Raw genomic sequence first — 26,627 nt, 5'->3', positions numbered from 1 at the left:
ACTCGCATGGCGCGACGGCGGTCGATCCGACCGCAGCCGCGATCGGAATGCCACCCACGGGGTTCTCAGCACGGGAGCCCAGTCTGCCTCACCCCAGCTGGTATGGGGGGGAGCCGGGTCTCTGCGGCCCGTTTATTCACCACTGCCGGTTAATTTTTGACCAACAGCCGCAGACGTACGCGCACGAGAGTACAAAGATAGCATTCATGATGAGTCTCTTGAGTGGCCCAGCGAGTGCATGGGCCATGGCCGTGAGCAATGCCCGTCCGGAAATCCGGTCCTCGTTCCCCGTGTTTTTGGCCGAATTCCAACGCGTGTTTCACCACCCCATTCGGGGAAAGGAGGCTGGAATGGAATTACTGGACTGCACCCAGGGGAATCGGTCGGTGGCCGATTACTCCATCGCCTTCCGCATTCGCGCGGCAGAGAGCGGCTTCGACGACTGCGCTCTACGGACCGTGTTCCGCAGGGGGCTGAACTCCTCCTTGAAGGACGAGCTGGCCGTCCGCGAGGACGCCGCGTCACTGGAAGAGCTCATCAGCCTGGCCATATGACTCGACAACCGCCTGCGGGAGCGACGTCGAGAGAGAGCGGCCGAGCAGCGAGTTTTCGAGCCAGCACCCCCCCGGCGCTAGGAGCCCCCGCCGGTCGACGAACCCATGCTGCTAGGAGCCAATCGCTTGGACGACGACGAACGCCAGCGACGGCGGCGATCTGGAGCGTGCTTCTACTGTGGATTACAAGGTCATCGAGTGGCCGCCTGCCCGGTACGACGGTCACGCCGGACTTCCACCCCGCTCCGCGGGGACCAATGTGAGTCGGCAGCTGCTGCCTCCGGCGATCCCCCTCATTCCGGGAGGGCGACCCCCAGCTCAGAGACGCATGGATTACTTCGCCGAGACTCTAAGAGCGTCACGAGACTGGTGGTCGAGGGGGAGGTAATGGGCCTGACGGCCAGCATCCGCGTCCGGGCATTGATCGACTCTGGGGCCGACGACTGCTTTATCGACTCCGGCTTAGTGGAAAAACTAGGTTGCACGGTCTCGGAGCTCGGCAAGTCCGAGCGGGTTTGCGATCTCGACGGGCGTCTCCTGGCTGATATCAGACGGGTAACGCAGCCACTAACCCTTAAGCTATCAGGAAATCATATCGAGACACGCTCGTTTTTTGTTATGCCGTCCAGGGCGGCGCCCATCGTCCTCGGTATCCCCTGGTTGCAGGCACACAATCCCCTGATCGACTGGGGACGGATGGCCATTCAAAACTGGAGCCCGTTTTGCCATGCCCAGTGCCTCCGTTTGGCGGAGGAGGGTCTCCGGATTCCGCCCGCGCCGGCCGAAAACATTAACTTGACTAACGTTCCCGCGATTTACCACGACCTCCGAGCTGCATTCAGCAAGGAGAGGGCAAAGTCGTTGCCGCCGCACCGCCCGTACGATTGTGCCATAGACCTCGTTCCGAACGGTCCGCTGCCGTCCGCGCGCCTGTATAAGGTCTCCCAGCCAGAGCAAGCCGCCATGAAAGAGTCTCTGGCCGCCGGGCCAATCAGACCTTCCACGTCCCCGGTAGGGGCAGGACTTTTCTTCGTTGAGAAAAAAGATAAAACCCTACGGCCCTGCGTAGATTACAAGGCCTTAAACGAGATCACGGTCAAGAATCGCTACCCGGTCCCCCTGCTAGACTCCGCTTTCGCCCCTTTGCCGCAAGCCGTAATATTCACCAAGTTGGATCTTCGCAGCGCGTACCACCTCGTGCGAATCCGCGCGGGGGACGAGTGGAAAACGGTGTTTAAGACCCCGCTGGGGCATTTCGAATACCTGGTCATGCCGTTCGGGTTGTCCAATGCTCCCGCCGTATTCCAGGCCTTTATTAACGATGTCCTGCGGGACTTGCTTAATGTAACCTGTTTTGTATACTTAGATGACATCTTGATCTTCTCGCGCACCGCGGAAGAGCACCAGTTACACGTTCGGGCTGTCTTGCAGCGCCTCCTAGAGAACCGGTTGTATGTGAAAGCCGAGAAGTGCGAGTTCCACCGGAATTCAATACAGTTTTTGGGGTTCATCATAGAGGACGGGCAGATCAAGGCTGACCCGTCCAAGATGCGCGCCGTAGTGGACTGGCCGCCGCCGGCAAACCGCAAACAACTACAAAGATTTTTGGGTTTCGCAAACTTTTATCGGAGATTCATTAAGAACTACAGCCGCCAGGCGCTTCCCCTCACTCGCCTTACTCCCACCAAGACCAAGTTCGCTTGGGACGACCAGGCCGAGACCGCGTTCCAGAGACTAAAACAAGCATTCACAAACCCCCCAGTACTGCGTCATCCTAATACCGAATTTCCTTTTGTTGTAGAGGTGGACGCATCCGACTCAGGGGTGGGGGCGGTCCTTTCCCAGCGCTCTCCAGTCGACCAGAGACTCCACCCCTGCGCCTTCTTCTCCCGCCGACTCAGCGCCGCCGAGGCTAACTACAACATGGGAAACCGAGAACTGTTGGCGGTGGTGCTAGCCCTGCAGGAGTGGCGGCACTGGTTGGAGGGCACTACCACACCATTCCTGGTCTACACCGATCACAAGAACCTTTCCTACATAAGCACCATAAAGAGACTTAACCCCCGCCTGGCGCGCTGGTCCCTCATCTTGAGCCGCTACAACTACACGCTGAAGTATCGACCGGGGTCAAAGAACACCAAGCCCGACGCCCTATCACGCATCCACGACCCGGTAGCCGAGGAAGGGGGGCCGGATAGCGTGGTGCCCAGAGACCGCCTGGTGGCTTCCCTGCAGTGGGAAGTGGAACAGCAGATTCGAGGGGCCCAGGAAGAGGCCGACCAACCCCCCGGTTGCCCAAAGGGACGGTTGTACGTGCCGGTTTCGCACCGCGCGGAGGTATTGAAATGGGGATACGCATCGAAGGTGGCTTGCCACCCAGGGGTGTGCCGAACGCATGGTCTCATCGCCCAACGTTTTTGGTGGCCGGCCCTGGGGAAAGACGTCACGGAATACGTCCAGGCCTGTCCCGCGTGTGCATCCAGCAAGGCGTCGCATCAGCCCCCGGCGGGGCAGCCGCGGCCATTGCCCATACCCTTCCCGGCCGTGGTCGCACATCGCGATGGACTTCGTCACGGGCCTCCCGGCTTCCAGGGGCAACACCGTCGTCCTGACTGTCGTTGACCGCTTCTCAAAGTCCGCCCACTTTATCGCCTTGCCGAAGCTGCCCTCCGCCTTGGAGACTGCCGACCTGCTAGTCTCGCACGTGTTCAGGCTTCATGGCATCCCCGAGGACATAGTGTCGGACTGAGGCCCCCAGTTCATCTCCAAGGTGTGGAAACGCTTTTGCCAGTCCCTGGGTGCCACCTCGAGCCTGTCATCCGGCTACCACCCCCAGTCAAACGGACAATCAGAACGCACCAACCAAGACCTGGAAGCAGCCCTCCGTTGTGTCTGCCTTGATCGACCACCCTCTTGGGCCGACCATCTCCCATGGGTGGAGTACGCACACAACACCCTGATCTCATCTGCCACCGATCGTTCCCCCTTCATGACAGCCTACGCCTACCAGCCCCCGCTCTTCCCTACTCAGGCGGGGGCGGAAGAAGTTCCCTCCGTCCAGTGCCACCTCAAGAGGGCACACCGCGTCTGGAAGGAGGCCAGGGCAGCCCTTACCCGCACGGCCGAGCGCAACCGGCGCATAGCGGACCGCCGTCGGCGTCCAGCCCCATCATACCAAGTGGGGGACAGGGTGTGGCTGTCCACTCGCGACCTCAACCTGGCGGGCTCGTCAAGAAAGCTGGGCCCGCGCTTCGTGGGTCCATTCGAGGTTGAGTCCATCCTAAACCCCGTCTCAGTCAGGCTCAAGCTTCCCCCCACAATGAGGATTCATGTCGTGTTCCACGTCTCCCTCATCAAGCCGGCCCTCTCCAGCCCTCTGGCCCCCAAAATATTTTAATTTAATTCATAATCATTCAATTTCATTCAGTATCATTCAAAATTGTTCAATGTTATTCAGTTTTATTTATTTTTTTTTTAATTTCATTCAGATTCATTCATTGTCATTCAGTATCATTCGGAATTGTTCAATGTTATTCTGTTTCATTTCATTCAGATTCATTCATTGTAATTCACAATCATTGATTTTCATTTATTATCATTCATAGTTCTTCAATGTTATTCAGTTTCATTCAAAATATTTTTATTTAATTCATATTCATTCAGTATCATTGAAAATTGTTCAATGTTATTCAGTTTTATTTAATTTTTTTTATTTAATTTAGATTCACTCATTGTCATTCAGTATCATTCAGTTGTTCAATGTTATTCAGTTTCATTTAATTTTTTTAATTTCATTCAGATTCATTCAATGTCATTCAGTATCACTCATTTTTTTTTATTTCATTCAGGATCATTCAGAATTGTTCAATGTTAATCAGTTTCGTTTCTTTTTTTAAATTTCATTCAGAATCATTCATTGTCATTCAGTATCATTCAAAATCATTAATTTTCATTCAGTATCATTCATATTTATTCAATGTTATTCAGTTTCATTCAAAATTATTTAATTTAAATCATAATCATTCAATGACATTCATTATTATTCACAATCATTCATTTTCATTCAGTATCATTCATTTTTCTTCAATGTTATTCAGTTCCATTCAAAATGATTTAATTTAATTCATAATCATTCAATGTCATTCAGTATCATTCAGAATTGTTCAATGTTGTTCAGTTTCGTTTAATTTTTTTTAAATTTCATTCAGAATCATTCATTGTCATTTCGTATCATTCAGAGTTGTTCAATGTTATTCAAATTATTTAAAGTCATTCAGTGTTCAATTTTATTCAATATGATTCAAAACATTCAATAATATTCATTTTGATTTCAATTTCATTCACTATGATTCAACTTCGTTCAATATTATTCACTTTGATTTATGCTTGCTTCCTTCCTTATTATTGCCACTATTCGTTGATCCATGTGTGCAGCAATTCATCGGCAGGTAATAAAAAATTAAAAAAAAGACAAATTATATTTGTTCAGTGCTTTGACTTTCATATTCACAACAGTCAATACAATTGCATTTCTTTTTTATGTGTGATTGTGGCATACATTCATATTCAATATTATTGTATTTGGAATTGTATTGTTTTCACAGATATTTTGTTTTGATTCCTAGTGCAAGCCATGTTAAGATGGTAATAGTTTCATGTTTTTGCTTATTTGTACATTAGTTGCAATGGCTAGCTCTGACCACTAGAGGACAGCGTTCGCTGCTTGCGTGTGTGTGTGTGGCAAAAGGGGACCAGCGCATTCTAGAGCGAAGAAGAGCCACACGTAAGCTGGAAACAGCAGTACAGTGCGAACGTTGTGAATAAATGTTAATATTTTGTGTTTCAGGTAAGACAATCGAGATCAAATACCATCTATTGATGTGTGAATGTGTTTATTGAGAGTAAGTGTGATAGATTGAAATTAAGTGTTTTACTGACGTTTTGTTGTTCGAGATGTAACTTTGTAATTGAAGTAGACGAACAGGTTGCCGTTGAAATAGCGAGAGAGCGTCGTGTACAATGCTGTGAAATATGTTTGTATTGAGTACATGTGTAAGTTTGAGGCATTGTGTATATGATACAGATGTGAAGTATTTTTGCATTGTGTGCATGTGTAAGTATATTGAGGTTTATTGATTGAAATATTGGTTAAATCATTTATATTAGTCGCGCATTCTAGAGCGAAGAAGAGCCACACGTAAGCTGAAAACAGCAGTACAGTGCGAGCGTTGTGAATAAATGTTAATATTTTGTGTTTCAGCAACCCAAAATAAAACCCTTCAAAAATTAAATGTGTAGCAACAGATTGATAAAGACAAGTCATTCTGCACCCCGCTGATCTTCCACTTCATTTGTCCTTCACAGGGAGGTGCTGGAGCCGATGCCAGCTAAACGTGGGCGAAAATCAGACTACACCCTGAACCAGTCACCAGCTAGCTTCAGAGAACACGCAGACATGTTACTGAGCAGAACCGATGAGCCCGTATACAAGTCTGGCGCGTTAACCGCAACAACATCAGTCCGGGAGGAAGGATACAACCTCTACGTGGTCTCCCGGACGAGTCGGCGGTCCCCCGTCGACGACGAATGTATCCTGCCGGCACCCATATCACCCCACGACTCGGTCCGAAGGACCGGTCAGGGAGAGGGTGCCGCCACAATCTCCTGCCACCTTTTGGCTATGGCTCCTGCGGTGCCCCCGACTCATTCCCCTCCGGCAGAGGATTTTCGGCGACGCACCTCCCCCTCACAACGGCCTCTCCACCGAGCCGCAGAAGGTGATTGCGCTAGCTGGGCGAACCTTGGGAGGTTCCGCCCAGGCGCCAGCCCAACAACAACAACAACAACAACAACAACAACAACATCAGTGACTCCATATTGAGCCATCGTAAAACCTTTACTTTGTAAAACCCTGACCAGCATTTTTGCGTTTTTTGACATTATGGACCAAGTGAGTAACTAAACCTTTTATTGAGGAGAAATTGCTCTTTTTAAATAAAAAAAAAATTGCAAATAAATGCCTGAACGTGTCCTTTTGTTATTTCTGGTCACAAGCACTCTCATCATAACATTGATGCACACACACTCTTCTCGAGCTCCCCCAAGACTCCTCCCCCACCCAACTACAATCTTCTTCTGCAGCGTTATCTTGGCGGGTCTCTTACACCACTGCCACCTCCTGGTTGCTTTTTATTACGTGATTACAATGCAGACAAGGCTGATTCTCAGTCAGAAGTGCATCAGACCCTTCTGCAACACTATGTCGTAAAATAGAGACAAAAAGACGCACTTATATGTCTTGTGGCGCCAATGCTTTCAAAGACGTACTTGTATATATGTTGATAGAAAGGGTTAAAATACATATTTTTCATTCACAATACGTCTTCGGAGCCGTAAAGCGCCACTGAGTCGCGACAGATGGCCACGTGATATGAGAAGAGGCGTTTGGAAATACTATACTCTAGTAATGCTCGGACTCTCTATGTAGTACTATATATAGTGTGGGGCTATATCATAAATGGGCGGTTAAGGATGATGGATGATCATTATGGAACAACCAAAATGTATTATTACAAATGTAAATTTAAAAGTCAAACGACGCCTCCAACACAAAGGAAAAAAAACACCTCTTTCCAATGACCCATGACTGCAGCAGACCATCTTACTCTACCTCCGGTTCAGAGTTCACTCTTCCTCGCTCGACCCGACGTAAGAATACTTGTTTGTCTTCTTCGGTGTGATATATTCATTTTAAGTGTTCAATTTATACTGCTCCAATCTACCATAAACGCTAACGATCGCGTGCGCCTATCACGTGGCGGCCATTTTATTGTAAAATTATCATTTCAACATTGTACTATGTGGTTTTTGTGTGCAAACTATGCCACGTGTTAACAACGTCCACCGCCATCTTATTCTGTCGAAACATGTTGGGCGCCATTATCTCGCTTTTTTGTATTAGATGCACTTTAGTTATAATAATAATAATAATTTGCCCTTTATTAGTCCCACAATGGGGAAATTCGAGATTCGAACCCAGGCCTCCTGGGGAGACTGGGTCCTGAACGCAGCGCCTTAGACCACTCGGCCATCCTGGCAGCCACTTGGCCATCCTGGTTATAATTGTGAATGTTCCGATGACCCGTGAATGCAGCAGACGATCTTACTCTGCCTCCGGTTCAGAGTTCGCGCTTCCGACGTAAGTATACTTGTTTGTCTTCTTCGGTGTGATATATTCATTTTAAGTGCTCAATTTATACTGCTCCAATCTACCATAAACGCTAACGATCGTGTGCGCTTATCACTTAGCTGCCATTTTATTGTAGATTTATCATTTCTACATTTTATTATGTGGTTTTTGTGTGCTAACTATGCCATGTGTTAACAACGTCCACCGCCATCTTATTCTGTCGAAACATGTTAGGCCCCATTATCTATCTTTTTCTCACTTTTGTTTTCCAGAAAGCTACGCATAATCTATAATTTCTACCCTATAAATTAAATAAAATATCATGACCTGTTCTTTTATTTCTCAACTTTTGCTGTTTGTTAAATTTACTATTAGTGACTCAAAGGTCTGTTCTTAAGCAGTATATTTGTATAATTTAAATATTTTGTGTTGAGGGCGTTATTTTTTAGAACCTCAAGAAAATAATGCTGCATTTACTTAAAGCATGATAAAGAACATTGATTGGGCTTATGTAATGTTGTTTTCTTTGGGAAAAAAATATGACAAACACAACATTGCATTTTAAGGGCAAGCAAGAAACATATTTTTAATCTAAACAGTATACATAAAACATATCCTGTATGTGTATGTATTCATGTATATGCTATTAACTAAGTATCAGGTGGATATGTGTGTATGTCTTTGGACTCACTGTTTTAGTTCCAGTTTAACGTGTTGCCTCAATGTTGGCATCGGATACAGAGCCACACCTGTTCTAAGGGGGCAGATCTGGTCAGGATCACTGACCTCACAAAGGGCAGCCGCCGCAGCTGGGGAGATCGATGGGAACGTCCACTCCATTGCAGCCTGCGCTTCCCACCATGGAGCGGGCAGGGGGGCTGCCTGACAAGAGCAGCCAGTGGGGTCGAGCTGCCGTGGCACACATCCGTCCTACTGGCTGCCAGGATGGCCGAGTGGTCTAAGGCGCCGCGTTCAGGACCCAGTCTCCCCAGGAGGCCTGGGTTCGAATCTCGAATTTCCCCATTGTGGGACTAATAAAGGGAATATTATTATTATTATTATTATTATTACTTTGTTTGTGCTTTTTCTGCGCAGCTAACTACAAAATGCAATTGAACACAGATATTCTAAAATGTAAAGGATAGGGTGGAATAGAATCTCATGTTCTATGCATGTATTAGTCTTGGCATGGCCAGACTGACAAAAAAATCATGACGCGTCTCTGGCATTTTTCACCGTCTGTGCCTGGCAAAATGTGTAGGCAGGTTGAACCTGGGCTGCGATTTGGGAACCCCTTATTTCGGCAATTATGCCCTGTGGCCGGCAGTATTTTGTTGATATTTACTCAAGGAGCCATGGATTGCTAGTGTTCTCTAAAAAGTACTCATTGTGATGCTGAAACATCCTAATGCCCCCCCCCCTTTTTATTATGTAAATAATATGTGTGCTCATTCATACCTGATAGTGATGCTTAACTGTACCAATGCGGTTTTTTTTTCCTTCTATGATGTAAACAATCTGTGCTCATCCATACCTACGCAATATTGGAAAAAGGTGGTATGGATTTTGAAGATTGTGATATTGATACTCTTTCTATATTTAACATTTATGTGCATATAATTGGCCTTGAGTAGTATATGAGAAAGCACACACATTATGACGTGACGTTCTTTACAGTTTCTGGTAATGCTTTTCATTTTGAAAAATGCGGCTGTGCCATCATTAATGTTAACTTTATTTTATAAATTATAATTCATGTTGCAGTTTGGTAGTAGAGGGTCAACGGTTACAGCACCGTAATAAGATCAGGACTAGAGGTTTCAGTTGACGCGTTATACTATAGCCAAATGTTTTGAGTGATTTGTGAAATACTTGTAAAATAACCACAACGCTTTAAAGTTGCCCCCTGGCACTCACAGCTGTACTTGTCTGTATTCTTCCGACTCGTTAGCCTCTTGTGTACAAGTGTTGGGAATTAAAAATGAGTGCAAAAAGACTTGAAGCAATATACCTAATCTGTCCAATGTAGAGTTTTATAAATTATACTCATGTCAAACTGTCTGTAAATGGTCTTAACACTTGTGCTCTTTTTCTGCAGGAGAACTACCAGTCCCCTCATCGCCCTTCTTTGTGTCTGCTCCAACTTTTGTCCCTGCCTTCTTTCTATCTAACCCTATTGAGATTCAGACTATGCCACGAAAAGGGAAGAAATCACAGGCTCTCAAGTTGAGCTGGGAGAAACGTGCCAAAGGGCAGAGCTCCCAAGCGCCTCTTGCACAGCCTGATGATATTAAATCCTTTATAGTCAAATGTATAAAAGTGCCCACAGTACTATTGCACAATTCGAGGACAAGACTGACGACCGTGCGCAAGCACACTTTAAGAGGGACTTTTTTCAGAGTGACGACGGTTATAAGTTGGACGACCGTGCGCAAGCACACTTTCAGAGGGACTTTTTTCATATTGAATACAATGATACAGAGATCAATGATACAAAGATGGAAAGTGATGATACAAAGATGGAAAGTGATGATACAAACAGTGCGAAAGATAATACCCGTGCGAAAGATGATACCAGTGCGAAAGAGGATACCAAGGGTGAGAATGATGATTCACAGATGGAGAATGCTGACAAGGTTTATTCACCGATTGAGAATGCTGACGACAAAGCTGATTCACCGATTGCAAATGTTGATGACACAGGTGATTCGCAGATTGAGAAAGATGATTTTCATGCAGAGTCACTAATTGAGAATGTTTTCCGTGCTGATTCACACATTGAGAAAGATGATTTTCATGCAGATTCACAAATTGAGACTGTTTTCCATTCTGATTCACAAATTGAGAATGATTTCCTTGCTGATTCACAATTTAAGATAAGATAAGATAAGATGTCCTTTATTAGTCCCACAATGGGGAAATTTGAGGTGTTACAGCAGCAAAGATATAGATCACACAGAGTCGGCGGCGTAATGTAGCCGTTAATGTATAACATTAGCAGCAGACATTCAGAAAAAGCATGCAAATATACACAGTATAAACGTATCTAAGTGTAAGGAAACACTCCTAATGTTTGTCCATTATACGGAGGGGGAAACGCTGTAATGATAAAAACTACTGAATGATTGAAAATACTGCAATCATAAAAATATTGCAATGATAAAAGTACTGTAATGGTAAGAGTACTGAAATGATAGAAAAGTACTGCATGATAGAAAATACTGCAATGGTAAAAGTACTGTAATAGTAAAAGTACTGCAACGATAGAAAAATACTGCAATGATTAAAGTACTGCAATGGTAAAAGTACTGCAATGGTAAAAGTACTGTAATAGTGAACATCCTGCAGTGGTAGAAATACTACAGTGATAGAAGTATTGTAATAAGAATACTGTAATGGTAAACAAAATACATCATTGGTCAATATTTAAGTACACCCTTGGCTGAAAGTACAGTAGTAGTTAATATTGCATCCTAGGACTGCACAATTGCACTAATGCCCTCCCGTTTGTAGGCCTGACCCAATGTTCTTGTTAAAAAGTCTGACAGCAGTTGGCAGGAAGGAGCGGCGAAATCTCTCTTTGGTACAGCGAGGGTGTAAAAGTCTGTCACTGAAGGAGCTGTAAAGTGTTCTCAGAGTGTCATTGAATGGGTGGGCTGGTTTGTCCAGCATTGATGACAGTTTTGCCGTCATCCTTCTGCCCCCCACTGAGTCCACAGAGTCCAGGGAGCAGCCCAGGACAGAGCTGGCCCTCCTCACCAGTTTGTCCAGTCTCTTTTTGTCTCGGCCCGAGATGCCTCCTGCCCAGGAGACCACTCCATAGAAGATGACTGATGAAACCACCGAGTCATAGAAGTTCCTGAGGAGTGTTCCCCGAACGCCAAAGGACCTCAGCCGCCTGAGTAGGAAGAGTCTGCTCTGACCCTTCCTATAGAGAGCGTCTGTGTTGTCGCTCCAGTCCAGTTTATTGTTCAGATGAACACCCAGGTACTTGTAAGTTGAGACCCTCTCAACGTCTGTTCCCTGGATATTCACTGGTGCAGGTGGAGAGTGCAGACGCTTGCGGAAATCCACCACCAGCTCTTTGGATTTCCCAGCGTTGATTTGGAGGCGGTTCTGCTGACACCAGTCCACGAACCCCTGCGTAACCCCTCTGTACTCCCGATCGTCATCGTCAGTGATGAGGCCGACAATCGCAGAGTCATCAGAGAACTTCTGCAGGTGACAGGTTGTGGAATTGTATTTGTAGTCCGAGGTGTAGAGGGTGAACAGGAAGGGAGCCAGCACAGTTCCCTGCGGCGCTCCCGTGCTGCAGAGGAGCACGTCAGACACACAGTCCTGTGTTCTCACGTACTGTGGCCGGTTTGTGAGGTAGTTGTGAATCCATGTGATGAGGTGGTGGGCCACTCCCGCCTGCTCCAGCTTGTCTCCCAATAAGGCGGGCTGGATGGTGTTGAAAGCACTTGAGAAATCAAAGAACATGATCCTCACCGTGCCCCCCGCCTTCTCCAGGTGGAAGAGTGAAGTGTGGAGCAGGTAGATGATGGCATCATCCACACTGATGCCAGGCTGGTATGCAAACTGGAGTGGGTCCATTGAGGAGCTGACCAGGGGGCGCAGATGGACGAGGACCAGTCTCTCCAGGGTCTTCATCAGATGAGACGTCAGCGCCACTGGTCTGAAGTTGTTGAGCTCCTTCGGATGGGGTGTCTTTGGAACCGGAACCAGGCAGGATGTTTTCCACAGCTGGGGGACTCTGCCCAGCTTCAAGCTCAGGTTGAACATGTGCTGGACGATTCCACACAGCTGGTCTGCGCAGGATTTGAGGAGCTGGGAGCTGATCCCATCTGGGCCTGCCGCCTTCCTCGCCTTCATCTTCCTCAGCTGGTTCCTCACCTGAGATGTTGTGAGGAACAAGGCTGAGCAGGAGGAAGTGGTGGTTGTCTGATGAGGCTGGGAACTGGAGCCTGTGGAGAGAGAGAGGGGCGAGAGAGGGGGAGAGAGGGTCTTGTTCGCAGTGGCAGGAGGGGTGGGTGGGTGCTGCATCAGGGAAGCCTGAGCGGGGTCAGACATTTGATCAAACCTATTGAAAAATAGGTTCAACTCATTTGCCCACTGAAGCCCCCCCCCTTCTGGGTCTTACCTGCTTGTCCGTGGCCTGAGATGGTCTTCAGGCCCCTCCAGACATCCCTGGCATTGTTCCGCTGCAGTTGTTCTTCCATCCGCATCCTGTAGGACTTTTTCCCCTCTCGGATCCTCCTTCTCAGCTGACGCTGCACTCTCTTCAGCTCGTCCTTGTCGCCTGAAACAAAAGCCCTCTTTTTCTCCTTCAGGAGAGCTTTAATGTCCGGTGTGATCCAGGGTTTGTTGTTGGAGAAACATCTTACAGTCCTGGTGGGAATGGTGTTCTCCATGCAGAAGTTAATATAGTCTGTAACTGTGTCTGTTAGACCATTAATGTCCTCACCGTGAGCTTCGCTGAATACCTCCCACACAGTTGTGTTGAAACAGTCCTTCAAGGCCTCCTCGGCTTCTCCGGACCATCGCTGAACTGTGCGTGTCACAGCTGGCTGCCTGCGGACGAGAGGTTTGTACACAGGCAGGAGAGCAACCAAGTTGTGGTCAGCTTTGCCCAGCGGGGGGAGGGGCAGTGACGTGTACGCCTCCTTGGTGTTGGCATAGAAGAGGTCCAATATTTTATTGTCTCTGGTTTGGCATGTTACATATTGTGTGAATGAAGGCAGAGAGGAGGAAGGAGAAGCATGATTGAAGTCACCAGAGATAAGGAACAAGGCATTTGGGTGCTGTGTTTGTAGCCTGCTCACAGCTGCATTCAGTACATCACAGGCTGTCTCACCGTTAGCAGAGGGAGGCACGTACGCCGCCACCGCGATCACATGACTGAACTCTCGCGGTAAATAGACCGGACGCATGCTAACAGCTATCATCTCAATGTCCCGACTGCAAAGTTGATCCTTAACAGTTATGTGCCCAGGGTTACACCATCTATCATTAACAAACACAGCCAGCCCTCCCCCTTTTCTCTTACCGCTCTCCAGTGTCCTGTCCGCGCGTAGTATTTGGAAGCCGTCCAATTCCACGACGGCGTCCGGCGTTAGCTCTGTTAGCCACGACTCCGTGAACACCAGCAAGCTAGCCTCCCGGACAATCCTCTCGTGCCGGGTTAGCGCTGTTAGCTCGTCCATTTTGTTGGAGAGGGATCGAACATTCCCCATAATAACGGACGGGAGGACGGGGTGATATCGTCTCCTCCTTGCCTGGCGTTTAGCCCCCGCACGACATCCCCGTCTCTTCCTCCTCAGCTCGCGGGGAATATCGGGTCTCGCTCCGGGAGCCCACGCGGGGTTAGCACGGAGTGCTAACAGCTGATCTCTTGTGTACACGATCGATCCGTAGCTCCGAGTTTCGTCTCCGGACACGATCGCGCAAAAAACAGCCCCCAACAGTAGTAAAACCACCGCAAGTTGGATGTCCATTGCTGAGGTGAGGTAAAAATAAAATAAAAAAGGGTAAAGGGAAAAAACACACGAAAAAGGCTCAATAGTGAGCCACGCTGCTGTAAACAGGCAGCCACTCGCGCGGCGCCGGAACCGGTGAGAGCGGTGAGACGACTGATCAACATCTGCAAGTAATCCGGTCTGGTGTGCAACAAGCGTCTGTAACATATGTGTTGGCATCGCACAGCCAAAATGATCCAAGGTATGGCGAATCCAGAAACAGTCAATGTGTTGCTAATTCTGTTACATTTCTGGCTTTCCTGCAAGAGTTGAATAACCTGATGAGCTCTGACCTGGATGCTGTTCTCTGTCGCGGCAATGAACTGTACACACGTACCGTGGCTGTATTGAGAACCGAAGGACGCTTCGTGAACAATTTTTTGACAGCAGATGAGCTTCCAGCGATAGTAAATGGTTTTAGTAAACAACATGTGTTAATACAGAGTCAATCGCTGTGTGGTTTGTTCACTTCCTTCTGTGGTGATCCGCTGTATCTGAACCTTTGTGACAGACTTCAGTGCTTGACATCAGAGGTCAATTATGCTCTTCTAATTATGAATTTACTGTGCATTTCTGTTTTCCGAGATAACCAAGGCAGGTTCGGCTACTTCGATCCCCACTCCAGAGGACGTGATGGCCTTCATGCTGACAATGGCACAGCTGTCATGGCGATTTTCACTTTTTTGAATGACCTGACGGCTAAATTGATGCTTGCTTACACTAGGCTTCATGTGCTCACGCGATACTCCGTACGAGCTTGTACCCGTTCGTTTTGAGCCCGTTGATGTTCCTGCAGATGTCCATGAGATGGCGCCATGTGCATTTGTACCTCCTGTGCGTTCGGCCATTGACGATACCGGAAGCGACGAAGTTGGTGAGACTATCTCATGTTTGGAGATGAGCGAGTCTATGTCACATGATGGTGAACAACGCCACGGCCATGAATTGCGAGATGACGACAGTGAAATGGTTATTGCCACAACAAGTAAACAGCTGCGACATGTGTAAAAAATTCAGAAATCAAGTCGCAGAAAATTTCAAAGACGAATGAAGGCACCGGAAAAGATGATTGATAAATCTGAAGGTAGTAGTGCAAAACGGGAACTGAAGAGATTAAATAAGAACCTGAAACAAAAGGAAAAATACTGTCAAACTGCAGAGCTAAGACAAAGAAAAAGATGTTACAATACAACTCGTTATGCACAAGACTTTCAGTTTCGTGTAAAACAAAAGTCCAATTATACACGCCATGACTGATCGTGACTTTAGGATGAAAAAACGTTTAAGTTTTTCACATTGTTATCAGACAGATGACACTTTTAAGATGAGACAGCGCTCCTACATTACGCAACGTTATCGTGATGATCTTGGGTTTAAAACAAGACAGCGCTCATACATGACGCACCGTTATTCAAACAACCCTGAATTCAGAACAAAGAATAAGGAAATCATGAGACGTGTTGTCAGGTTCGCCAATTTGACATATAGGGTTCATAGCTGAAAGAAGAGAGGCACCCAGCTCAAGTGGATACAGAGAGGTCAATAAAGTTTATTTGGCAACTTCATCTCCCTTCTGTTCATCGATGTTTTTCATACATTCCCTTTGTTGGAATTTATCTTTAAATCAATGTTAGAATTTAATTTTAAACCAATGTAAAATCAAATTAATAATCTGACTCCAATTTGTGACTTTACCCAACTCTCACTCATCCAACAATATGCGCGCTCGTTCTGCAATAGAAAGGTATCAGGAAGCCGGCATTTTCACACACGAGTGGATTTATTCCTAACACACAAATCTACAACTTGAGTTTGGGTCCCTCTCAATACAGCTCTACACCTCTCTTGCCACCAGCGAATGTGTTCTACCTCTGAGTTGCCCAGTAATGATTCATACTATACAACATGCAAATGGCACAGACAAAGGCATCCTGGCATGATTCTATTGGCTATGTGTATTGCAGTTAACTTTAGCTCGCTCTCATTGGTCTTTCTCCTCCCGCCGAATCCCGTGGCTCCTCCTGCGTGCGATCCCCCGATGGCCGCTCCTTCAGCCAATGCTCCCGGAGTCATCTCGTCTCGCTCAGCACCATCTGCTTCTAAAACATTCCATTCCTGCACAACCCCCGCAACCAGTTTCGCTCCACCAGTCACACTCTCAGCATTTTACAATATCACATTTTCATACATTGGATGCACCAACATCTAATGAACTATGTTAAGCTCAAACTCTTATATTCCTTTAATAGTCAAAAGTATGAAATCCTTTAAGTGTAACCGAAGTTTAGACCATGCTAATGACCAGACACTCAGGAGAGGAATGCAGGAAGATTGGATCACAGCTGCACCACAGGAGGTGTGAACGAGACCCTTCTGAAACAATGGACTTCCATGCCAGGATCACAAAAGTGGCTCCTAGCAGTCCACCCTTTGTTCTGTTTCAGGTTGACTGCCATTTACATTATCCTTTACCTTTTCTAACATCGAGGAATCAGATTACACTCAAGGGTGGTACAGTTCGTCTTCTCAAAAGCTGGTTTAGTCCGGTTTATCATTGGCGTGCCGTCGTGGGTCGCAGCTGACTTTGACGTCAACATCTTTTATCAGGACCCAGCACGATGTTGCTTGCTTCAGACTTCGATGCCAACTTATCAGGGCTCCTCACGATGTTGTTTACTTCATCCTCACTTCTGAAGAAGTGCCACCGCCCTGCCAATTGCAGACACCTCTCTGCAGTAGAGGTGTTTTCCTGTATCACCACTCAAACTGTAAACACTCAAGCATAGTCCACTCCACTAATTTGCAACATGATATGTGCACCATGTATTGAAATAAAGCTGCGTCATGGCAAATGTATAATAACCTCTAAATATTATTCTAACACGTGTAATGAAAAGAAAATACGATTTATTGAGGACAAATACACTGCGCCGAGCAAATAAGATTTTGCAAAAATACATAGTCATTAGCCAACTATGTAGTGAGAGAAGTGACTGTGAAATCATGAAAGCTGTTGAGCTATTCAAAACCCAAATTAAGAATGGACCCACGTTTGTCTGCACCGTTTGCCACAGAGCATTATTTCCTAACCAGGTTCGCTCTTGTCCGTGTCGTGTTTATAAGAAACATAAACATATTGCAGAACAATGCCTCACAGCAAAGTTTGTTCATATATGTAATCTCCAATGTAAGGCCTCATGCAGAGTACCAGCTGAAAGAAAAAGAGAGTGGATATGTCATACTTGCTATGATCATCTCAAAGACGGTAAAATGCCAGAACTTGCTGTGGCGAACAATCTCGCACTTGTAGATATTCCAAATGAACTGTGTGGTTTGAACATACTGGAGAGACACCTCATTTCCAAATGTATATCGTTTGCCAAAATTGTCCCTCTTCCGGAAGGTCAACAACGTGCCATTCGAGGGAATGTTGTGTGTGTGCCATCAGAAGTACAAGAGACGGTCAATGCCCTGCCAAGACTAAGTGGTGGAGAGTGCAGACGCTTGCGGAAATCCACCACCAGCTCTTTGGATTTCCCAGCGTTGATTTGGAGGCGGTTCTGCTGACACCAGTCCACGAACCCCTGCGTAACCCCTCTGTACTCCCGATCGTCATCGTCAGTGATGAGGCCGACAATCGCAGAGTCATCAGAGAACTTCTGCAGGTGACAGGTTGTGGAATTGTATTTGTAGTCCGAGGTGTAGAGGGTGAACAGGAAGGGAGCCAGCACAGTTCCCTGCGGCGCTCCCGTGCTGCAGAGGAGCACGTCAGACACACAGTCCTGTGTTCTCACGTACTGTGGCCGGTTTGTGAGGTAGTTGTGAATCCATGTGATGAGGTGGTGGGCCACTCCCGCCTGCTCCAGCTTGTCTCCCAATAAGGCGGGCTGGATGGTGTTGAAAGCACTTGAGAAATCAAAGAACATGATCCTCACCGTGCCCCCCGCCTTCTCCAGGTGGAAGAGTGAAGTGTGGAGCAGGTAGATGATGGCATCATCCACACTGATGCCAGGCTGGTATGCAAACTGGAGTGGGTCCATTGAGGAGCTGACCAGGGGGCGCAGATGGACGAGGACCAGTCTCTCCAGGGTCTTCATCAGATGAGACGTCAGCGCCACTGGTCTGAAGTTGTTGAGCTCCTTCGGATGGGGTGTCTTTGGAACCGGAACCAGGCAGGATGTTTTCCACAGCTGGGGGACTCTGCCCAGCTTCAAGCTCAGGTTGAACATGTGCTGGACGATTCCACACAGCTGGTCTGCGCAGGATTTGAGGAGCTGGGAGCTGATCCCATCTGGGCCTGCCGCCTTCCTCGCCTTCATCTTCCTCAGCTGGTTCCTCACCTGAGATGTTGTGAGGAACAAGGCTGAGCAGGAGGAAGTGGTGGTTGTCTGATGAGGCTGGGAACTGGAGCCTGTGGAGAGAGAGAGGGGCGAGAGAGGGGGAGAGAGGGTCTTGTTCGCAGTGGCAGGAGGGGTGGGTGGGTGCTGCATCAGGGAAGCCTGAGCGGGGTCAGACATTTGATCAAACCTATTGAAAAATAGGTTCAACTCATTTGCCCACTGAAGCCCCCCCCCTTCTGGGTCTTACCTGCTTGTCCGTGGCCTGAGATGGTCTTCAGGCCCCTCCAGACATCCCTGGCATTGTTCCGCTGCAGTTGTTCTTCCATCCGCATCCTGTAGGACTTTTTCCCCTCTCGGATCCTCCTTCTCAGCTGACGCTGCACTCTCTTCAGCTCGTCCTTGTCGCCTGAAACAAAAGCCCTCTTTTTCTCCTTCAGGAGAGCTTTAATGTCCGGTGTGATCCAGGGTTTGTTGTTGGAGAAACATCTTACAGTCCTGGTGGGAATGGTGTTCTCCATGCAGAAGTTAATATAGTCTGTAACTGTGTCTGTTAGACCATTAATGTCCTCACCGTGAGCTTCGCTGAATACCTCCCACACAGTTGTGTTGAAACAGTCCTTCAAGGCCTCCTCGGCTTCTCCGGACCATCGCTGAACTGTGCGTGTCACAGCTGGCTGCCTGCGGACGAGAGGTTTGTACACAGGCAGGAGAGCAACCAAGTTGTGGTCAGCTTTGCCCAGCGGGGGGAGGGGCAGTGACGTGTACGCCTCCTTGGTGTTGGCATAGAAGAGGTCCAATATTTTATTGTCTCTGGTTTGGCATGTTACATATTGTGTGAATGAAGGCAGAGAGGAGGAAGGAGAAGCATGATTGAAGTCACCAGAGATAAGGAACAAGGCATTTGGGTGCTGTGTTTGTAGCCTGCTCACAGCTGCATTCAGTACATCACAGGCTGTCTCACCGTTAGCAGAGGGAGGCACGTACGCCGCCACCGCGATCACATGACTGAACTCTCGCGGTAAATAGACCGGACGCATGCTAACAGCTATCATCTCAATGTCCCGACTGCAAAGTTGATCCTTAACAGTTATGTGCCCAGGGTTACACCATCTATCATTAACAAACACAGCCAGCCCTCCCCCTTTTCTCTTACCGCTCTCCAGTGTCCTGTCCGCGCGTAGTATTTGGAAGCCGTCCAATTCCACGACGGCGTCCGGCGTTAGCTCTGTTAGCCACGACTCCGTGAACACCAGCAAGCTAGCCTCCCGGACAATCCTCTCGTGCCGGGTTAGCGCTGTTAGCTCGTCCATTTTGTTGGAGAGGGATCGAACATTCCCCATAATAACGGACGGGAGGACGGGGTGATATCGTCTCCTCCTTGCCTGGCGTTTAGCCCCCGCACGACATCCCCGTCTCTTCCTCCTCAGCTCGCGGGGAATATCGGGTCTCGCTCCGGGAGCCCACGCGGGGTTAGCACGGAGTGCTAACAGCTGATCTCTTGTGTACACGATCGATCCGTAGCTCCGAGTTTCGTCTCCGGACACGATCGCGCAAAAAACAGCCCCCAACAGTAGTAAAACCACCGCAAGTTGGATGTCCATTGCTGAGGTGAGGTAAAAATAAAATAAAAAAGGGTAAAGGGAAAAAACACACGAAAAAGGCTCAATAGTGAGCCACGCTGCTGTAAACAGGCAGCCACTCGCGCGGCGCCGGAACCGGTGAGAGCGGTGAGACGACTGATCAACATCTGCAAGTAATCCGGTCTGGTGTGCAACAAGCGTCTGTAACATATGTGTTGGCATCGCACAGCCAAAATGATCCAAGGTATGGCGAATCCAGAAACAGTCAATGTGTTGCTAATTCTGTTACATTTCTGGCTTTCCTGCAAGAGTTGAATAACCTGATGAGCTCTGACCTGGATGCTGTTCTCTGTCGCGGCAATGAACTGTACACACGTACCGTGGCTGTATTGAGAACCGAAGGACGCTTCGTGAACAATTTTTTGACAGCAGATGAGCTTCCAGCGATAGTAAATGGTTTTAGTAAACAACATGTGTTAATACAGAGTCAATCGCTGTGTGGTTTGTTCACTTCCTTCTGTGGTGATCCGCTGTATCTGAACCTTTGTGACAGACTTCAGTGCTTGACATCAGAGGTCAATTATGCTCTTCTAATTATGAATTTACTGTGCATTTCTGTTTTCCGAGATAACCAAGGCAGGTTCGGCTACTTCGATCCCCACTCCAGAGGACGTGATGGCCTTCATGCTGACAATGGCACAGCTGTCATGGCGATTTTCACTTTTTTGAATGACCTGACGGCTAAATTGATGCTTGCTTACACTAGGCTTCATGTGCTCACGCGATACTCCGTACGAGCTTGTACCCGTTCGTTTTGAGCCCGTTGATGTTCCTGCAGATGTCCATGAGATGGCGCCATGTGCATTTGTACCTCCTGTGCGTTCGGCCATTGACGATACCGGAAGCGACGAAGTTGGTGAGACTATCTCATGTTTGGAGATGAGCGAGTCTATGTCACATGATGGTGAACAACGCCACGGCCATGAATTGCGAGATGACGACAGTGAAATGGTTATTGCCACAACAAGTAAACAGCTGCGACATGTGTAAAAAATTCAGAAATCAAGTCGCAGAAAATTTCAAAGACGAATGAAGGCACCGGAAAAGATGATTGATAAATCTGAAGGTAGTAGTGCAAAACGGGAACTGAAGAGATTAAATAAGAACCTGAAACAAAAGGAAAAATACTGTCAAACTGCAGAGCTAAGACAAAGAAAAAGATGTTACAATACAACTCGTTATGCACAAGACTTTCAGTTTCGTGTAAAACAAAAGTCCAATTATACACGCCATGACTGATCGTGACTTTAGGATGAAAAAACGTTTAAGTTTTTCACATTGTTATCAGACAGATGACACTTTTAAGATGAGACAGCGCTCCTACATTACGCAACGTTATCGTGATGATCTTGGGTTTAAAACAAGACAGCGCTCATACATGACGCACCGTTATTCAAACAACCCTGAATTCAGAACAAAGAATAAGGAAATCATGAGACGTGTTGTCAGGTTCGCCAATTTGACATATAGGGTTCATAGCTGAAAGAAGAGAGGCACCCAGCTCAAGTGGATACAGAGAGGTCAATAAAGTTTATTTGGCAACTTCATCTCCCTTCTGTTCATCGATGTTTTTCATACATTCCCTTTGTTGGAATTTATCTTTAAATCAATGTTAGAATTTAATTTTAAACCAATGTAAAATCAAATTAATAATCTGACTCCAATTTGTGACTTTACCCAACTCTCACTCATCCAACAATATGCGCGCTCGTTCTGCAATAGAAAGGTATCAGGAAGCCGGCATTTTCACACACGAGTGGATTTATTCCTAACACACAAATCTACAACTTGAGTTTGGGTCCCTCTCAATACAGCTCTACACCTCTCTTGCCACCAGCGAATGTGTTCTACCTCTGAGTTGCCCAGTAATGATTCATACTATACAACATGCAAATGGCACAGACAAAGGCATCCTGGCATGATTCTATTGGCTATGTGTATTGCAGTTAACTTTAGCTCGCTCTCATTGGTCTTTCTCCTCCCGCCGAATCCCGTGGCTCCTCCTGCGTGCGATCCCCCGATGGCCGCTCCTTCAGCCAATGCTCCCGGAGTCATCTCGTCTCGCTCAGCACCATCTGCTTCTAAAACATTCCATTCCTGCACAACCCCCGCAACCAGTTTCGCTCCACCAGTCACACTCTCAGCATTTTACAATATCACATTTTCATACATTGGATGCACCAACATCTAATGAACTATGTTAAGCTCAAACTCTTATATTCCTTTAATAGTCAAAAGTATGAAATCCTTTAAGTGTAACCGAAGTTTAGACCATGCTAATGACCAGACACTCAGGAGAGGAATGCAGGAAGATTGGATCACAGCTGCACCACAGGAGGTGTGAACGAGACCCTTCTGAAACAATGGACTTCCATGCCAGGATCACAAAAGTGGCTCCTAGCAGTCCACCCTTTGTTCTGTTTCAGGTTGACTGCCATTTACATTATCCTTTACCTTTTCTAACATCGAGGAATCAGATTACACTCAAGGGTGGTACAGTTCGTCTTCTCAAAAGCTGGTTTAGTCCGGTTTATCATTGGCGTGCCGTCGTGGGTCGCAGCTGACTTTGACGTCAACATCTTTTATCAGGACCCAGCACGATGTTGCTTGCTTCAGACTTCGATGCCAACTTATCAGGGCTCCTCACGATGTTGTTTACTTCATCCTCACTTCTGAAGAAGTGCCACCGCCCTGCCAATTGCAGACACCTCTCTGCAGTAGAGGTGTTTTCCTGTATCACCACTCAAACTGTAAACACTCAAGCATAGTCCACTCCACTAATTTGCAACATGATATGTGCACCATGTATTGAAATAAAGCTGCGTCATGGCAAATGTATAATAACCTCTAAATATTATTCTAACACGTGTAATGAAAAGAAAATACGATTTATTGAGGACAAATACACTGCGCCGAGCAAATAAGATTTTGCAAAAATACATAGTCATTAGCCAACTATGTAGTGAGAGAAGTGACTGTGAAATCATGAAAGCTGTTGAGCTATTCAAAACCCAAATTAAGAATGGACCCACGTTTGTCTGCACCGTTTGCCACAGAGCATTATTTCCTAACCAGGTTCGCTCTTGTCCGTGTCGTGTTTATAAGAAACATAAACATATTGCAGAACAATGCCTCACAGCAAAGTTTGTTCATATATGTAATCTCCAATGTAAGGCCTCATGCAGAGTACCAGCTGAAAGAAAAAGAGAGTGGATATGTCATACTTGCTATGATCATCTCAAAGACGGTAAAATGCCAGAACTTGCTGTGGCGAACAATCTCGCACTTGTAGATATTCCAAATGAACTGTGTGGTTTGAACATACTGGAGAGACACCTCATTTCCAAATGTATATCGTTTGCCAAAATTGTCCCTCTTCCGGAAGGTCAACAACGTGCCATTCGAGGGAATGTTGTGTGTGTGCCATCAGAAGTACAAGAGACGGTCAATGCCCTGCCAAGACTAAGAAGTCGGTCACAGATGTTGAGAGTGAAACTGAAGAGACGACTTTCCTACTAAAGGATAATGTAAATGGCAGTCAATTTAAAACTGAACAAAGGGTAGACTGCTGGGAGCCACTTTTGTGATCCCGGCATGGAAGTCCATTGTTTCAGAGGGGTCTCGTTCACACCTCCTGGGGTGCAGCTGTGATCCAATCTTCCTGCATTCCAATCCTGAGGGTCTGGTCATTAGCATGGTCTAAACTTCAGTTACACTTAAAGGATTTCATACATTTGACTATTAAAGGAATATAAGAGTTTGAGCTTAACATAGTTCATTAGATGTTGGTGCATCCAATGTATGAAAATGTGATATTGTAAAATGCTGAGAGTGTGACTGGTGAAGCGAAACTGGTTGCGGGGGTTGTGCAAGAATGGAATGTTTTAGAAGCAGAAGGTGCTGAGCGAGACGAGATGACTCCGGGAAGGAGCGGCCATCGGGGGATCGCACGCAGGAGGAGCCACGGGATTCGGCGGGAGGAGAAAGACCAATGAGAGCGAGCTAAAGTTAACTGCAATACACATAGCCAATAGAATCATGCCAGGATGCCTTTGTCTGTGCCATTTTGCATGTTGTATAGTATGAATCATTACTGGGCAACTCGGAGGTAGAACACATTCGCTGGTGGCAAGAGAGGTGTAGAGTTGTATTGAGAGGGACCCGAGACCCAGGTGCCATGTAGAAAATCTGTATTGGGAATAAATCCACTTTGTGCGTGAAAATGCCGGCTTCCTGATACCTTTCTATTGCAGAACGAGCGCGCATATTGTTGGATGAGTGAGAGTTGGGTAAGGTCGCAAATTGGAGTCAGATTACTTATTTGAGTTTACATTGGGTTAAAGTTAAATTCTAACATTGATATAAAGATAAATTCCAACACTACAAAGGCCATCAGCTCTTTCAAACTGTGACTTGGTCGAACCTGGTAAGTGCTCTGGTTAAACTGAAGCAAATTCATCCGCAGTACAGAGACATCACCATTCGTGATGATGCTGACCTTTGCGACCCAACCCTCACTGATGATGAGAGTAGCTCTGATGATGATGAAATGCATGAAAGTGACTACAATGCGGAAGATCTGGTGGCGATAAACCAATTTGAGAGTGATGCACTTTGTGAAATAAACTGTGAGTCACAAAATGTTAAAAGTCTCAATCAGCAGCCACAACCAAATGCTGGAAATGCAGATGAAGGCGATGAACCAAATGGCGGCGTCATCCTTGAATCTTGTCTCCAACCAAATGACGTGTCAGAGGAGATTCTGAGTTTCACCGAGGGAATTTACTCTGCTGCTCCTGCTGAAAGAAATAACCCGGTAAGCTTTTTCAAGACTCCTAAACTTGAGGCCATGGCATTTCCGGTTCAGTTTCCAACAGGGCAAAACACGCTTGATGAAGAGAGACAAATCAAACTCACACCAAGCAAATATTTCAAGACACGGCTGTGTTGCGTGGATGAACGTTTTGCAAGAGATGCAACCTACTTGTTCTTCGCTCAGTTTGTTACAGAAATCTACCAGGCGACGTCAAGCATGAGAATTCAGCTCCGCAAAAGTAAACCTTTTACCAGAGATGGTCGCAGAATAAACTGCCATGTTACAGGATAAGCGTGAAGTTGAAAAACTGGTGCGCAGCAAAGACGCGGTCCGCTTCATGACGCCTTTGAGAGGCACGCCAGCCTATTGGGAAAGAACCACTAAAGATCTTTTTGCCATGATCCGACAGCTGGGCACACCCACGTTCTTTTTAACTTTTATCATTATTCAGTACTAGCAAATTTCAGATAAATCATATCCAAATAATGAAATAAATCAGTAAGTAAAGCAAAATGGAGTGAGATTTAAATGATTAAAAGGTGTCATAGATTACAGTTGGTACGAGATTTTGAGATGGGATTTGGAATGAAGATGGTTTTGCATGTGAACGAGAAAGTGAGTGGCAGAAGAGCTTTGGGAGGACTGGGAGAGAATGGGAATTAAGGAAGTTGAACAGTTTGTGGAAGGTCAAGGAAAGTGAAGTCGAGGGTCAAAGAAAGTGAAGTCGAGGGACAAAGAAAGTGAAGTCGAGGGTCAAAGAAAGTGAAGTCGAGGGTCAAAGAAAGTGGAGTCGAGGGTCAAAGAAAGTGGAGTCGGGGGTCAAAGAAAGTGAAGTCGAGGGAGGGGAGAGAGTTGTTGGATTTTTTACGTTTTTGTTAACATTTCAATCATCCTTGTCATCAGCATGGGATGAGGACGGAACACTGACAAGGTGAGTAAAACATCATTAAACATATCTTTTCTTGTAAAGACAGTAAATGTAATTTTATTCTCCTCTACCTTTAACAGGTCTTTGTTCTGCAGAAAATCAAGTCTTGTCAAATTTATTTTGATAGCCCCGACTCACAGCGACTTCTCAAAGGGCTTGACGTGCCCACAATTGACAAATATTAACGACATCCCCTGATCTTAAATCCCAAGAGGGCAACTTAAAAAAAAAAAACCTTAGACACCAAACAACACAGGTATGTGTGTACTGATCTTTTGTACATACATTGTACATTATTGTACATTACTTAAATGTAAAGTGATTTTAGAATATAAAATGATTATCATATTTGAATGGATTGGGAGTCATAGCCAAGCCTGTCTCAGCCCTTTGCAGCCTCACGTAAATTTCGACTCACTGATCCTGCGTCTGTCTGCCTTTTCTCTACCAAAAGACAAAAGACAGGCGCCCAAACACGTACCACAAGGACTGACTCCAAAACCAGCGTGACGACCATGCAGCACTTCTCTTCCTTCTTCTGTAAGTGGCCGAGAAGAACTTTGTCAGGAAACATTGCCCATAATTTGACATATTTCTCAGCTTCTGTTTTGACACCTCTTTTATTTTTGGTGTTAGAACGTT

This window comes from Idiotropiscis lumnitzeri, chromosome 16 (genome assembly GCF_059441095.1).
Source record: "Idiotropiscis lumnitzeri isolate Australia: NSW breed Sydney's pygmy pipehorse chromosome 16, RoL_Ilum_1.0, whole genome shotgun sequence".
NCBI classification, from domain to species: domain Eukaryota; kingdom Metazoa; phylum Chordata; class Actinopteri; order Syngnathiformes; family Syngnathidae; genus Idiotropiscis; species Idiotropiscis lumnitzeri.
Note: the sequence above shows the minus strand (reverse complement) of the source record.